This window comes from Lithobates pipiens, unplaced genomic scaffold (assembly GCF_037356315.1).
Source record: "Lithobates pipiens isolate NorthernLeopardFrog02 unplaced genomic scaffold, aLitPip1_a1.2 Scaffold_23, whole genome shotgun sequence".
In the NCBI taxonomy this organism is placed as follows: Eukaryota; Metazoa; Chordata; class Amphibia; order Anura; family Ranidae; genus Lithobates; species Lithobates pipiens.
Window position 1 is genome coordinate 224,724,486 of NW_027507785.1, and position 13,488 is coordinate 224,737,973.

Consider the following 13,488-nt stretch of genomic DNA (forward strand, 5'->3'; position numbering starts at 1 on the left):
AGAAACATAACGGGAAAAAAAATAAAACGCATGTGACAGTTAAATGAGGGGCGGAGGTGAGTGTGAAATTATTATAGTTATGAAAGTTTGTCAGATTGCGTTGGGTGATCTTTAACTGAAATCCAGCTCATTAGAAATGTCCAATTAGCAATTCTAAACTCAGTTCATTTCTTGAAATACCTAATTAAATACATACATGTATCAAAGGTAAATTAGTCATTGTTAGGCTCAGTTTGAATGGAGATTTTTATGCAACAGCAGCATCTAGTGGACAATGTTTATATTACTCAATGTTTATCACGGTCCTGGTATTATCAAGCAAAGCCAAATATGTTATGATGGATGATTATATAAAAAGATTAAAAAATGTCCGGTTAAAGGCCAACTGTGGTCAGCAAGTAAATTTAATCAGCAAAATGCTAATGCTATGCAGGAAATATTGTCACTGTATTAAATTCATGAAGTCATCTCAGTTTAGCGTTCATACATGTGCTTGATGCAGAAGTGGACTTAGCTCTTGTGTAGGTTTAGGTGTCTATTTTACCAGCATTTAAACTCTTCCCTACAAGTGGAGTACAATGAGGAAAGCAATGCATGTCAATAGGCCTGCAGAGTTTAAAAAGGGGCCAAGCAAAATGCAATGCCAAGTGAATGCTTCACTGAGTATTTGTGTGTACTCATTCAGATCAGTACAACCTCTTCCAAGTAAGGAAATCTGTCTCCGCAGAAATATGCCTGATTACTTGCTAAGTCACTGATTAGGAATAGGTATGCAGGAAATTAAGTCAGAACTCTTGAGCTACAAATTTTCTCCAGGTCAATGATTCCAAAAATTCCAAACACATAACATTAACATCATACGTGTCATAGCATCATAGGGCACCAGCATTTTCAGACAGTGGTCTACAATGTTAGCTGACATGCTCCATGATGACATGTTTCTTTTAGTGCCTGTGCGAATGCCTAGATCTGAGTTTTTATTAAACTGTCCATTGGGGAGACTTACCAAGACATACTCATAGTACACTTATAGGGAACAATAGCTCATTATTACATGATTCTACGCAACCTCTCTCTCTCTCTCTAAGAACTGAATAGGGCATTGCTCAGGACTTATTTTGGCTGTTTCAAGGATCCATTTCTGAGTGATTCATAAGGTAAAAATACAATATAAGTTTAGCACCCTCCTAGTTACGTTGCTATGGAAATTTTGTTTTTGGATCACTCTGTAGTCAAAGGAGTTGGATTGTCTGCTTTGTCCTGTTGTGGCTCCATAAGCTATGGGATTAATTGCTTTCCTCCTAGATCTGTTAATAAACATGCAGAGCTTGGGGCAGGAAGATACAAATACTCAGCCTGAACATTTAGAACTCTCTGACCAATCCCTGGGAGGGGGGAGGGTGCACAGTAGGTGGTCGGTGAATGATGTAATTAGGCTGGATATTGGGCAGATAGGATTGGCTGGTGTTCGGTCCTACCTGTCATGGATGAATTGCTGAGGCTTAAGGGGCTGCTTACCCCTGGAGTCATCCAATACTGATTGCCGGACTACTTGGTGCCATGGATAGAACCCTTAAACTTGGATCTGTCACGTACCTGATGGTAGATTCTGGTATACAGAGGGAGGCCTCTCTTACATCTCTGACTCGAGGTCCCTGATAGAGAAAACAGGATGCGCAGGAGTGCAGAGTCACACTAGTGCCTGGCAAGGTTGCTGGTAGATGAGCTAGACCAGAACTGAAGCAGAAACTGGAACGGTCCCAGGAACAGGTGGAAACTGGAGCTCAGGCAGGTGCAGGCAGATGGACTGTAAGCATAGGCACACTAGTCCAGAGCAGGTGGACACTGGAGCAGAGTCAGGTGCAGGCAGGTACGGCAACAGGCTGGCAGCAAAGTAGCAGAATGAGCAGGCAGGAACGTAGTCTCTGGTACAGGCAGATTCAGCAACAGGCTGGCAGCGAGGTGGCAGAAGGAGCAGGCAGGAACGTAGTCAAAACAGGCCAGGTGCAGGCAGATAAGCAGGAATAGTCAGGAGCAAGCTGGGTAGGGTCTTGGAAGCTTGGAAGCTGGAATGCTCTTCCTGACAGGATCTCTCTTCTGGGTCTGATTACTGAGCAGCAGTTTTCATGGTCTACTGCTGTGGATAGTGACTGTTCCAGTTAGCCCTGAACCTGCTCAACATGCCTTGTTTTCATTATCTTCAAGGGTATTCAACTGCTCCAGCCTTCCTCAATCTATGCTAAAATGTGCTTGGCTGCCTCTGCAGGAAAAAAAAACTGTTCTAAGTCCAGTGACCATTTTGGGGGTAGTGCTAAAATTCTGGATTTCCTACAGTTTATGCAGTCATTGTCATTAGCAACCATTGGTGAACCTGGAGATGGAATACTGTGGAGACTGTCCATTATGTGCTCATGCAAAGAGAAGTTGGGATTGCTTTATTGCTCAGAAATTACTTCTGTTGCCGAGAAAACAAATGGCTTTATTTGTATATATTTCTATGGAAAAGTATTGAGCCAATTTATGGAAGTTACAGCACTAAGTGGTAGGACTGCTGAATGTGGAAGATCATCCCTTAGGGGATGATGTTTCATCCTTTGATACTGCATTTGCTGATTATCTGTAAAACCATTTTTCTTTGACACAATAATTTTGTTAAGAGTGCCTACAATCAAGATTCATTGTATTAACCATGTTTATGTACTTAGAAAGGAATAGGGTTTATAGACAGAAAAAAGTTAATGTAAATTGCTGTGTAAATGTTCACTTGCATGCAAGCTTTCCCATGTGGAGTACCACATGTAATTACTGTTAACCTGTTTATTTTCCCCTTTTTGTCCCTTGTAATTGGGATACTCTGCCCTTCTTTAAGGACTATTTTTATGCTACGACCCATAAGCACAGAGTCTATTTTTGGGGGGGGGGGGGGTGAGGGAGTAGCACCCTCCTTGTTCAATTTAAAAGTGCAATTTATTTTTAGTTTTACTTTGTAGTCAGAGGAGCCTGAATGTTTACTATGCTCTGACCAAACCCTGGAGGGGTGTGCCCACTAGGTGATCAGAGAAGGGTGTAAAAAGGTGGAAGGCGCGCACACCTAGTGCATTACCAAAGATAATTTAATAATAAGAAATTTTTATATAAAATTGCAACTGACAAAAGGCCATAAACACAGTGCATGGACATGCACAGAACATAGGGTACAGCTAACGTGTTTCGGGGGCACACCCCCTTCCTCAGAGCTAGGCATTTTGTGAGAAACCTCTTTTATATAAAAATGTCTTATTATTAAATTATCTTTAGTAATGCACTAGGTGTGTGTGCCTTCCATTTCTGTTTTTGTTGTAGTTCCTTTCGGATTACCCCATCTGAGGAAGGCAGCATCCACCAGGTTTTGGATACCATATATAACTTTCACACCTCCATTTTATCTGATATCTGTTACTCCACACCTTGGAAGACCTATTAGCGCTGGAAGTAACTGTGTTTTTAGTAAAAAGGCTGGAACCTGTACAGACAGATTTAGTTGATTCAACCTGCCTGAGGATGGATTGCTGAGGTTTCAGGAGGCTGCTTGCCCCTGGAGTCATCCAGGACTGGCTGCTGGACTACTCCGTGCTATTTACAGAACTTATAAACTTGGATCTCTCTCCCCGGTCTGTGAGCAAAGCTGTAGATAGTGACTGTTTCCAGTTAGCCCTGAACCTGCTCAATATCCCGTGTGGCCATCAGCTTTCCCAACTGAAACAACCCAGTCTGAAAGGTGAAATTATTTATCTTCATATATTCCTTGAGGGAGATTGTTCAGAAATATTACTGTCCAAGGTGAAAGAACCCCTTTATTCATTCAGCACACACCACACATAGAACCCTGGATAACAGGTGTAAAGCAAAATGTTGAGCTCTGTGTGGTTGTGCTGGGAGTCTGGTTAATGTTGAACAGACTGGGCTTCTCGGTCACCCTGTGCCAATAGACACAGGGTAATTTAAACAAGCTGTAAGGGTATTAGACTGCTCCAGCCTACCTCAAACTGTGCTAAAAATCCCTTTGTTCATGGCCTTCAGCTATGAGCTTTGTGACTGTGTTGCTGCTATAGAGAGGTGTCCTCTGTTTAATTCTGCATCTAACTTTCCTGGCGGTTTTCCCAAGTGTGGCTCGGGGTTAAATTTCAGTACCATTAGCGCTAACCCCGAGCCACACTTGAGATTGCATTGCAGGATCCTGGTGCGATATACTTACCCTGTCCCCAGGTTCCTGCCATGTCCCCCCACTGTGTCTGCGGGCCCTGTCCTCAGCCCGATGCCTCTTTGTGCTGGGTTACGTTCCCTGCGAGTGTCGCGGCGGATGGGGCGGGGCCTGGCGGCAAGTTCAAAAAATGTACAAATCATAACACATACAGTACACTGTAATCTTACAGATTACATTACTGTATGAAATTATTTCACATCCCTTTTGTCCCCAGTGCTTTGTCCAGTGCCCTGCATGTAGTTTTATATGATATATACTGTTCTTTCTGCCTGGAAACTGGAGATTGTCCATAGCAACCAAAAAGTGTCCCTTTACGTCAAAAGTAGTTTTAGACCAGCTAGAAAACCGCGATAATAAATTAGAACACTTGCACATTTGAGCAATAGGGAATCGTGGGGAAAATCATTTTATTATTATTATATTATTATTTTTTATAATTATTTATATTTATTATATTATAATTTATGATTTTGTGTTTCAAACTTTATCATACCCAAGATATCTACTAGACTCTTGTTTGGACAGATTTAAGTGTGTTATTGCTAATAATTACAGGCCTACAATATAAAATGCCACATTTCTATGTAAAATAATTGTACCGCTTTGATACACAAAAACCTGACACAATCATACCGCCAGGGAGGCTACGTGTTTTAGAATATTCCATTCCCAAACATTATCCTTCAGTTCAAATTTACGGCAATACACCTCAAAAAGACAAACCCTAGACTGTTTTCTGAGCTGGAGTGAGTGATTTGCTCCTGTGTGCCTTGCAGCCTCTGCACTGTTTAGGGAAAGAACTGGTTCTAAATCAAGCGACCCTTTCGTGGTTAGATTTTTGTGTGTCATTACATCTAAAAAGATGACTTGGTCCATATGGACAAGCAACAGTTAAAGGGGAGGGCCAGATGAATTATTATTTTTTATATTTTTAAGTCAGCGGCTACGAACACCATAGCTGCTGACTTTTAATAAGCGCACTTACCTGTCCAGGGTCCCCACCATGTCGGCCGCCCGAGGCGGACCCGTCCCCTGGCTCTTGGGTCTCGGCGCCACCATTCTGGAGCCTTGCAGCTTGACTGCCCGTTTCCTCCTGCACAAGCGCGAGTCATGCAGCACTTTGTGAATGGGGCGTGCTATTTTCTGGGACACACACAGTTCTCAGAACACATGCGCCCCATTCCCCAGAAGACAGCGCAAGGAGAAGAGAAGACTGAAGATCACCGCAGAGTAAGAAGAGGCAGATTAGGAAGAGCTGCCTAGCAACAGGCATTTCTGGTAAGTTTAAAACATTTTTTTTCTTTTTTTTCCATATTTTTTGGAACATTTTAATGTAATTTTGTTTTTTAGGGTGGCCCTCCACTTTAATATTGATCTAATGTTACTTACAATGGTTTACAAGCATAACTCCATCATAAATCTCTAACCTCTTCCCGACCACGGTATAGACAAATGATGGCTTTAGCGCAGTTGCGTATTTCCGGGAGGGCTTCTATTGACGTCTGCCTATGTTTGCTCTTCTCACGCACCCCCTGCGGCATGCATCGGAAAAATCGGGGTAAAGAGCCAATGACAGAGGCTCTTTTGCATGAGATCATCTGTGTCTAATCACAGCTGATCACAATGTAAACAGGATTTGCCGGTTATCGGCAGTCCTCTCCTCATGCTGACAGCATGTAAGGAGAGCCGGTAAGCGGCAATCCACTTAGGGGGCATCTACACTGACAATCAGGGCACTGATCATCAGTGCCCATCGGTGTCGCTTATCAGTGCCCATTAGTGCTGCATATCAGTGCAACCTTTTCAGTGTTGCCTTATCGATGCCCATTAGAGATGGGCCGAACCCCTCCGGTTCGGTTTGCGCCAGAACTATCGAAACATCACAAAAGTTTGAAGCTGAACAACGAACCCCATTAAAGTCTACTGGAAAAATCAAAAGTGCCCATTTTGAAGGCTTCCTTACAAGTTATTGGGCATACAAAGGGTATGGGGGCCCAGGTACTGCTTTGGCGGACATGTATCAATGCAAAAAAAGTTTTTTAAAAAGATCAATTTACTGCAGTAAAACTGCACTGATGCACTACAATATACTGCAGTAAAACGGCGCTGATGCACTTTAATATGCACTGCACTGACGCACAACAATATACTGCAGTGAAACTGCATTGACTCGCTTCAATATACTGCAGTAAAACTGCGCTGACAGACTATAATATACTGCAGTAAAACTGCACTGATGCTCTTCAATATACTGCAGTAAAACTACACTGACGCACTACAATATACTGTAGTAAAACTGCACTAATGCACTATAATATCCTGCAGTAAAACTGCACTGATGCACTTCAATATACTGCAGTAAAAATACACTGACGCACTACAATATACTGCAGTAAAACTGCACTGATGAACTACAATATCCTGCAGTAAAACTGCACTGACGTACGACAATATATTGCTGTGAAAATGCACTGATGCACTACAATATACTGCAGTAAAACTTCAGTGCAGCCTATCAGTGCCCATCAGTGCAGCCTTGTCAGCGCACATCAGTGAAGGAGAAAAATGACTTATTTACTTACTTATTTACAAAAAGGAATTTACAAAACATTTTTTTCAAAATTTTTGGTCTTTTTTGTTTGTTTAGCAAAAAAATAAAAAACTCAGTGAGTGTTAAATACTGCCAAAAGAAATCTCTGTCTAAAAAAAATTTACAAAACTGTTGTTTGGGTACAGTGTTGCATGACCGCACAATTCTCATTCCAAGAGCATTGAAAGCTGAATATTGGCCTAGCTAGGAAGGGGGTAAAAGTGCCCAGTAGGCAAGCAGTTAAGTAGGGAGCCCCGTTTAAGTAACTCTTTTGACTTTATTTACTGAAGACCTTTAATTGTCCATAAATTATAAGTAGTTTGTGCTCCCTTCCCACCCTGGATAGGATAGGTTAAATGCTCATTTAGTCCAGGGAATGTTTAAAGCAAAGGAAGACTTACCTAATTTCTCACTTGCACAACTTCTTACCCGCGTTGCAACCATTTCCACAAAGACACTTCACTTGCCTGATCATGCAGTCACTTCCTTTCTGACGTCCTCAAGTACAATGCAGGCCCAGAAAATAAAAAACTGCTGATATTTTATGACTGAATAGAATTCCACTTTTAGGGAAAACTTTATTGAGAGAAGCACTTATGCAAAGCAGGAAGTCGGTTCAAAGGTTATGACTTAAAGTGGTTGTAAACTCTTACAAACCACTTTGACCTATAGGTAAGTCTAGATTAAGGCTTACCTGTAGGTCCAAGAAATATCTCCTAAACCTATACGGTTTAGGAGATATTTACAAAAAGACAGCCACCGCTGTCTACGGTGCATGTGCTGTAGACAGCGGTGCGCAGGCCCACTGGGCAGGCCGCAGATCGCGGCAATATGCCGCTCGTGTCGGCTCCCGTGCACATGCACGGGAGTGACATCATCGCAGCTCCGGCGAATCACGGCGTCGGAGCAGCAAGACCCGGAAGTTGCTCCGGGATACATGGCAGCGGCGAACATGAAGACGGAGGACCGCTTCGGGGGCTTCGTTCTCAGGTAAGTTATTCATAATGAGCTAGTATGCTATGCATAGTAGCTCATTATGTCTTTGCCTTGCAGGTTGCTTTTTTTTTTTTTCAACTGCCTTTACTTCCTCCTTAATCCACAAGGCAGAGTGTTTTTTTCCAAGCCAGGCATACAATTTGCCATTTCCAGAATCAACGTAAAGGGCCAGATAGTCAGTATGTAACAGGGTGTTAGGACCCTATTGTAAAAATCTGGGACAATGTTGGAGTTTCTGCAGGTACCACAGGATGTCACTGTTTGCCCTGGTTTTATTCTTAGGCAATTATGTAAAGTTCCTTTTATGCATAGGCCCACCCATGGGACACTAGATAACTTTTATGTCTTGTTTTAAATGTCTGTTTATACTGGTAGCCAGTAGAACAAAGAATGTTTGCTTGCATTGATGGTTAGTGTGAGGATGAATGATTTGTGGATGAATGCATTACATGGGAGGTCAGTAGAAGGAAGCATGCCACATTACCTTAAACAGTACAAATAGTTCTCCTTTACCTTGTTGGTCAGTAGAAAGAAGAATGTTCTCTTGTGTTGATGTCTTCCTTACATTAAAGCCCAGTGCAAGTATAGATTATTTTTTAATTCTTGAAGTTGTACTTTAAAAAAAAGTTAAGGAACAATGCTCCCTTACGTTGGTAGTCAGTAGAAAGAAGGATGCTCCCTTAGTCAATAAGAGGATGATGCTCCCTTACATGTTTAGTCAGTATGATAAAGAATTCTCCTTTACATGGGTGCTCAATAGAAGGAAGAATGCAACTGTATATAAGTGATTCATAGTACTTGTTGGAAAAAAAAAGCATGATTGCTGACTATATACTGTATGCATTATAGCTGTCTATCCAGCAGGTGGCACCGCAGTGTGGCACTGCAGTGTTATAATATGTATTCTATGATATAATGTAATTATAGGATGTACTTTCCTTATTGTGTTGTGTGTACTTGTTTGTGGTTAGTTCCTGTTTCTTGTTTCTCATGCTGTAAGACATGTATTGTTAATCCTCCATAATATATATATATATATATATATATATAGCTGCAAACAAGAAGCTTCTAGTGCATAATTTCAATACTCTTGACAACAGGTTATGGGCCCAGCGCACCCAGAGCACCCAGCAGGCATCCAGGCACTGGAAAGAATTCTACATTGAGCCAACAAGTACTGAATACAAGCTACTGAGAGATTGCAAGCAGTTCAGATGTGAAGCTTGCAATTGCAAAGCTGAACAATGCCAATTACCAGCTGTGGAAATTTAAGCTAGAAGTGCTTCTCAGCAAGATGACTTATGGCAAGTGTTGAATACAGACAGACCAACAAATGGAGAAACGGAGAACTGGGACAGGAAGGATAGACAGGCAAAAGCGACTATAAGCTTACTAGTGGAAGATGACCAGCTTATCCACAGAGAAAATGACTAAAGGTATGTGGACTTTATTACAAAAACTGCATGAATGTTAAAGTCTCAACTAGAAGAAGGCCAGCATATGTGACCACATGAAATCTATGCTAGAAATCATTAGACATGTGCAGAGTAAAATATTTCGTTTCGGAATTTCGTTTTCGTCTGAAAACTTAATTTATTTAGTTACTCCCGAAATTCGTTTTTATTTATTTCGTTTTTCGTTCAAAAATTGCATTCGTCCGAAAATCCACATGAATTACGGTCGAATCTGTCTTGGAAGGCTTATGGTGTCTGTCGAATGTATAAAGAAGATTCGATGGAGCTCGTATATAGCATACTTTAGAACCCTATTAAAGTCTGTGGGACTCCAACGTTCAAAATCTAAAGTGCTAATTTTAAAGGCTAATTTGCAAGTTACTGTCCTAAAAAGTGTTTGGGGACCCGGGTCCTGCCCCAGGGGACATGTATCAATGCAAAAAAAAGTTTTAAAAACGGCCGTTTTTTCGGGAGCAGTGATTTTAATAATGATTAAAGTGAAACAATAAAAGTGTAATATTCCTTTAAATTTCGTAGAGGGGGGTTGTCTATAGTATGCCTGTGAAGGGGCGCATGTTTCTGGTGCTTAGAATTGTCCCTGCACAAAGTGTCATTTATGCAGGAAAAAAAGTCCTTTAAAATCACTCGCAGCTATTATGAATTGTCGGCTCCCGTAATACAGAGAACACTCATTGAAAGTCATTGATAAAAAAATAAATAAATAAATAAATAAAAAAAAAAGCGTGGGGGTCCCCCAAATTCAATTACCAGGCCCTTCAGGTCTGGTATGGATATTAAGGAGAACCCTGCCTCAAATTTAAGAAAAAATTTGACGTGGGGTTCCCCCTAAATATCCATAACCAGACCCTTCAGGTCTGGTATGGATATTAAGGGGAACCCCGCATCAAATTAAAAAAAAAATTGACGTGGGGTTCCCCCTAAAAATCCATACCAGACCCTTTATCCGAGCACGCAACCTGGCAGGCCGCAGGAAAAGAGGGGGGGACGAGAGAGCGGCCCCCCCTCCCTCCTGAACCGTACCAGGCCACATGCCCTCAACATTGGGAGGATGCTTTGGGGGTCCGGGACCCCTCAAAGCACCTTGTCCCCATGTTGATGAGGACAAGGGCCTCATCCCCACAACCCTGGCCGGTGGTTGTGGAGGTCTGCGGGCGGGGGGCTTATCAGAATCTGGAAGCCCCCTTTAACAAGGGGACCCCCAGATCCCGGCCCCCCCCCTGTTTGAAATGGTAAGGGGGTACAAAAGTACCCCTACCATTTCACAAAGAAAGTGTAAAAAATGTTTAAATAAAACAAACACACTTTTTAAAAATTCCTTTATTAAAAATAAAAAAAAGATTCCAGCGGCGGTAATCCACTCTTGCTATCCAGCGACGGACGGTCATCTCTCCAGCGATGTCTCATGTCATCCAGCGCAGCGCAGCATCCTTCTTCTGTCTCCTCCACGGAGACACTGCAGGCATTCCGGCGCTGACGTTTCTTATATACGGAGGGCGGGGCCACCCGTCACCTGACCCCGCCCCCCTCTGACGCAAGGGGAAACCCAGGGTTCCCCGTGACGTATGGGTGACCCCGCCCCCCTCTGATGTAACGGAAACCTGCCTGTGTTACATCAGAGGGGTGCGGGTCACCCCTACGTCACAGGGAACCCCGGGTTTCCCCTTGCGTCAGAGGGGGGCGGGGTCAGGTGACGGGTGGCCCCGCCCTCCGTATATAAGAAACGTCAGCGCCGGAATGCCTCCAGTGTCTCCGTGGAGGAGACAGAAGAAGGATGCTGCGCTGCGCTGGATGACATTAGACATCGATGGAGAGCTGACCGTCCGTCGCTGGATAGCAAGAGTGGATTACCGCCGCTGGAATCTTTTTTTTATTTTTAATAAAGGAATTTTTCAAAAGTGTGTTTGTTTTATTTAACCATTTTTTACACTTTCTTTGTGAAATGGTAGGGGTACTTTTGTACCCCCTTACCATTTCAAACAGGGGGGGGGGCGGGATCTGGGGGTCCCCTTGTTAAAGGGGGCTTCCAGATTCTGATAAGCCCCCCGCCCGCAGACCTCCACAACCACCGGCCAGGGTTGTGGGGATGAGGCCCTTGTCCTCATCAACATGGGGACAAGGTGCTTTGAGGGGTCACGGACCCCCAAAGCATCCTCCCAATGTTGAGGGCATGTGGCCTGGTACGGTTCAGGAGGGAGGGGGGGCCGCTCTCTCGTCCCCCCCTCTTTTCCTGCGGCCTGCCAGGTTGCGTGCTCGGATAAAGGGTCTGGTATGGATTTTTAGGGGGAACCCCATGTCAAATTTTTTTTAAATTTGACGCGGGGTTCCCCTTAATATCCATACCAGACCTGAAGGGTCTGGTTATGGATATTTAGGGGGAACCCCACGTCAAATTTTTTCTTAAATTTGAGGCAGGGTTCCCCTTAATATCCATACCAGACCTGAAGGGCCTGGAAATTGAATTTGGGGGACCCCCACGCTTTTTTTTTTATTTATTTATTTATTTTTTTATCAATGACTTTCAATGAGTGTTCTCTGTATTACGGGAGCCGACAATTCATAATAGCTGCGAGTGATTTTAAAGGACTTTTTTTCCTGCATAAATGACACTTTGTGCAGCGACAGTTCTAAGCACGGGAAACATGCGCCCCTTCACAGGCATACTATAGACACCCCCCCCTACGAAATTTAAAGGAATATTACACTTTTATTGTTTCACTTTAATCATTATTAAAATCACTGCTCCCGAAAAAACGTCCGTTTTTAAAACTTTTTTTTGCATTGATACATGTCCCCTGGGGCAGGACCCGGGTCCCCAAACACTTTTTAGGACAGTAACTTGCAGAATCTTTTCTCTCTGTCAAATCTTTTTTCTCTGTCGAATCTTTTCTCTATATAATCTTGGACTAATAGAGGTAAGGTTAAGCACATTCGACCACAGGTTCTATAGACACAGATTGTTGTCAGAGTCATGTCGAATCTCCTATTCTATATCGAACTGTTGTAACAATGAAAACGAAAATAAAGCATTTATTTATGTCGGATCTTTCGTTTTTCGGATTTTGTGCTTTCGTTATCGTTTGTCAAAACGAAAACTAAAATAGCTGAAATTCGGACGAAAATGCATTCGGACGAAAACGAATGCACATGTCTAGAAATCATAGAGCAGTTGCGTGCCATCGGAGAGGACATTAAAGATTACCATATTGTTGCCCTGCTCCTCTGCATCCTTCCAGAGACATATACTGCTCTTATTAATGCTTTAGAAACCAGACAGAGCAGGAGCAAACACAAAATATGTCAAAGGCAAATTTATTGATGAATATGACAGAAGAAAAGAAAACGCACAGCATGATGACAGAGTTTTTAAGATGTACAAACAAACAACAAAGAAAGCTGAGCCTGTTTTCACTGTAAAAGGAGCGGTCAACTTAAAGCGGGAGTAAACCCGCAGATGTTTTTTTTTTTTTTCTACCTGCAAAGGAAAAGGCATAATGAGCTAGTATGCACCGCATACTAGCTCATTATGAAATACTTACTTTAGAACGAAGCCCCGACATCTGGTCCGATCCACGCCGAGGGAGCTGACATGCTCCCTCGGCGTTTCTTCCGGGTATCGTGGCTCCGGCGCTGTGAGTGGCCGGAGCCGCGATATCGTCACTCCCACGCATGCGCGCGGGAGATTTCATCCCGGCCGAGTCCGGCCACTGCCGGGCTTTCAGCCGAGAATCCCCTTGTGCGCATGCGCCGCTACAGTCAGCGGCGCATACCGAGGGGAATATCTCCTAAACCGTACAGGTTTAGGAGATATTTTTTTTACCTACAGGTAAGCCTTATTATAGGCTTTCCTGTAGGTAAAAGTTAAAAAAATGAGTATACAACCACTTTAAAAAAGGACTGTTCTACCTGGAAAGCCGAGCAGCGAAAGCTAGAGCTATCCACAAAAGAAAGAGTTAAAGCAATCACAAAGGAAACTGAAAACACATCATGGAGTGGCGTCTTTAAACTGACGCAGAGCGGCAAGTCACGTGGCTGGTACACAGACTCAGGTATAACAAGCCACATGACTAGCAATGAGACCTTCTTCACAAAAATTGATTACAGTGTGAAAGACAAAGTTTTCCTAGCAAACAGGAAAAGCATCACTGCAGAATGTAAAGGCCAGGGCTTCCTGAACTGCATTACAC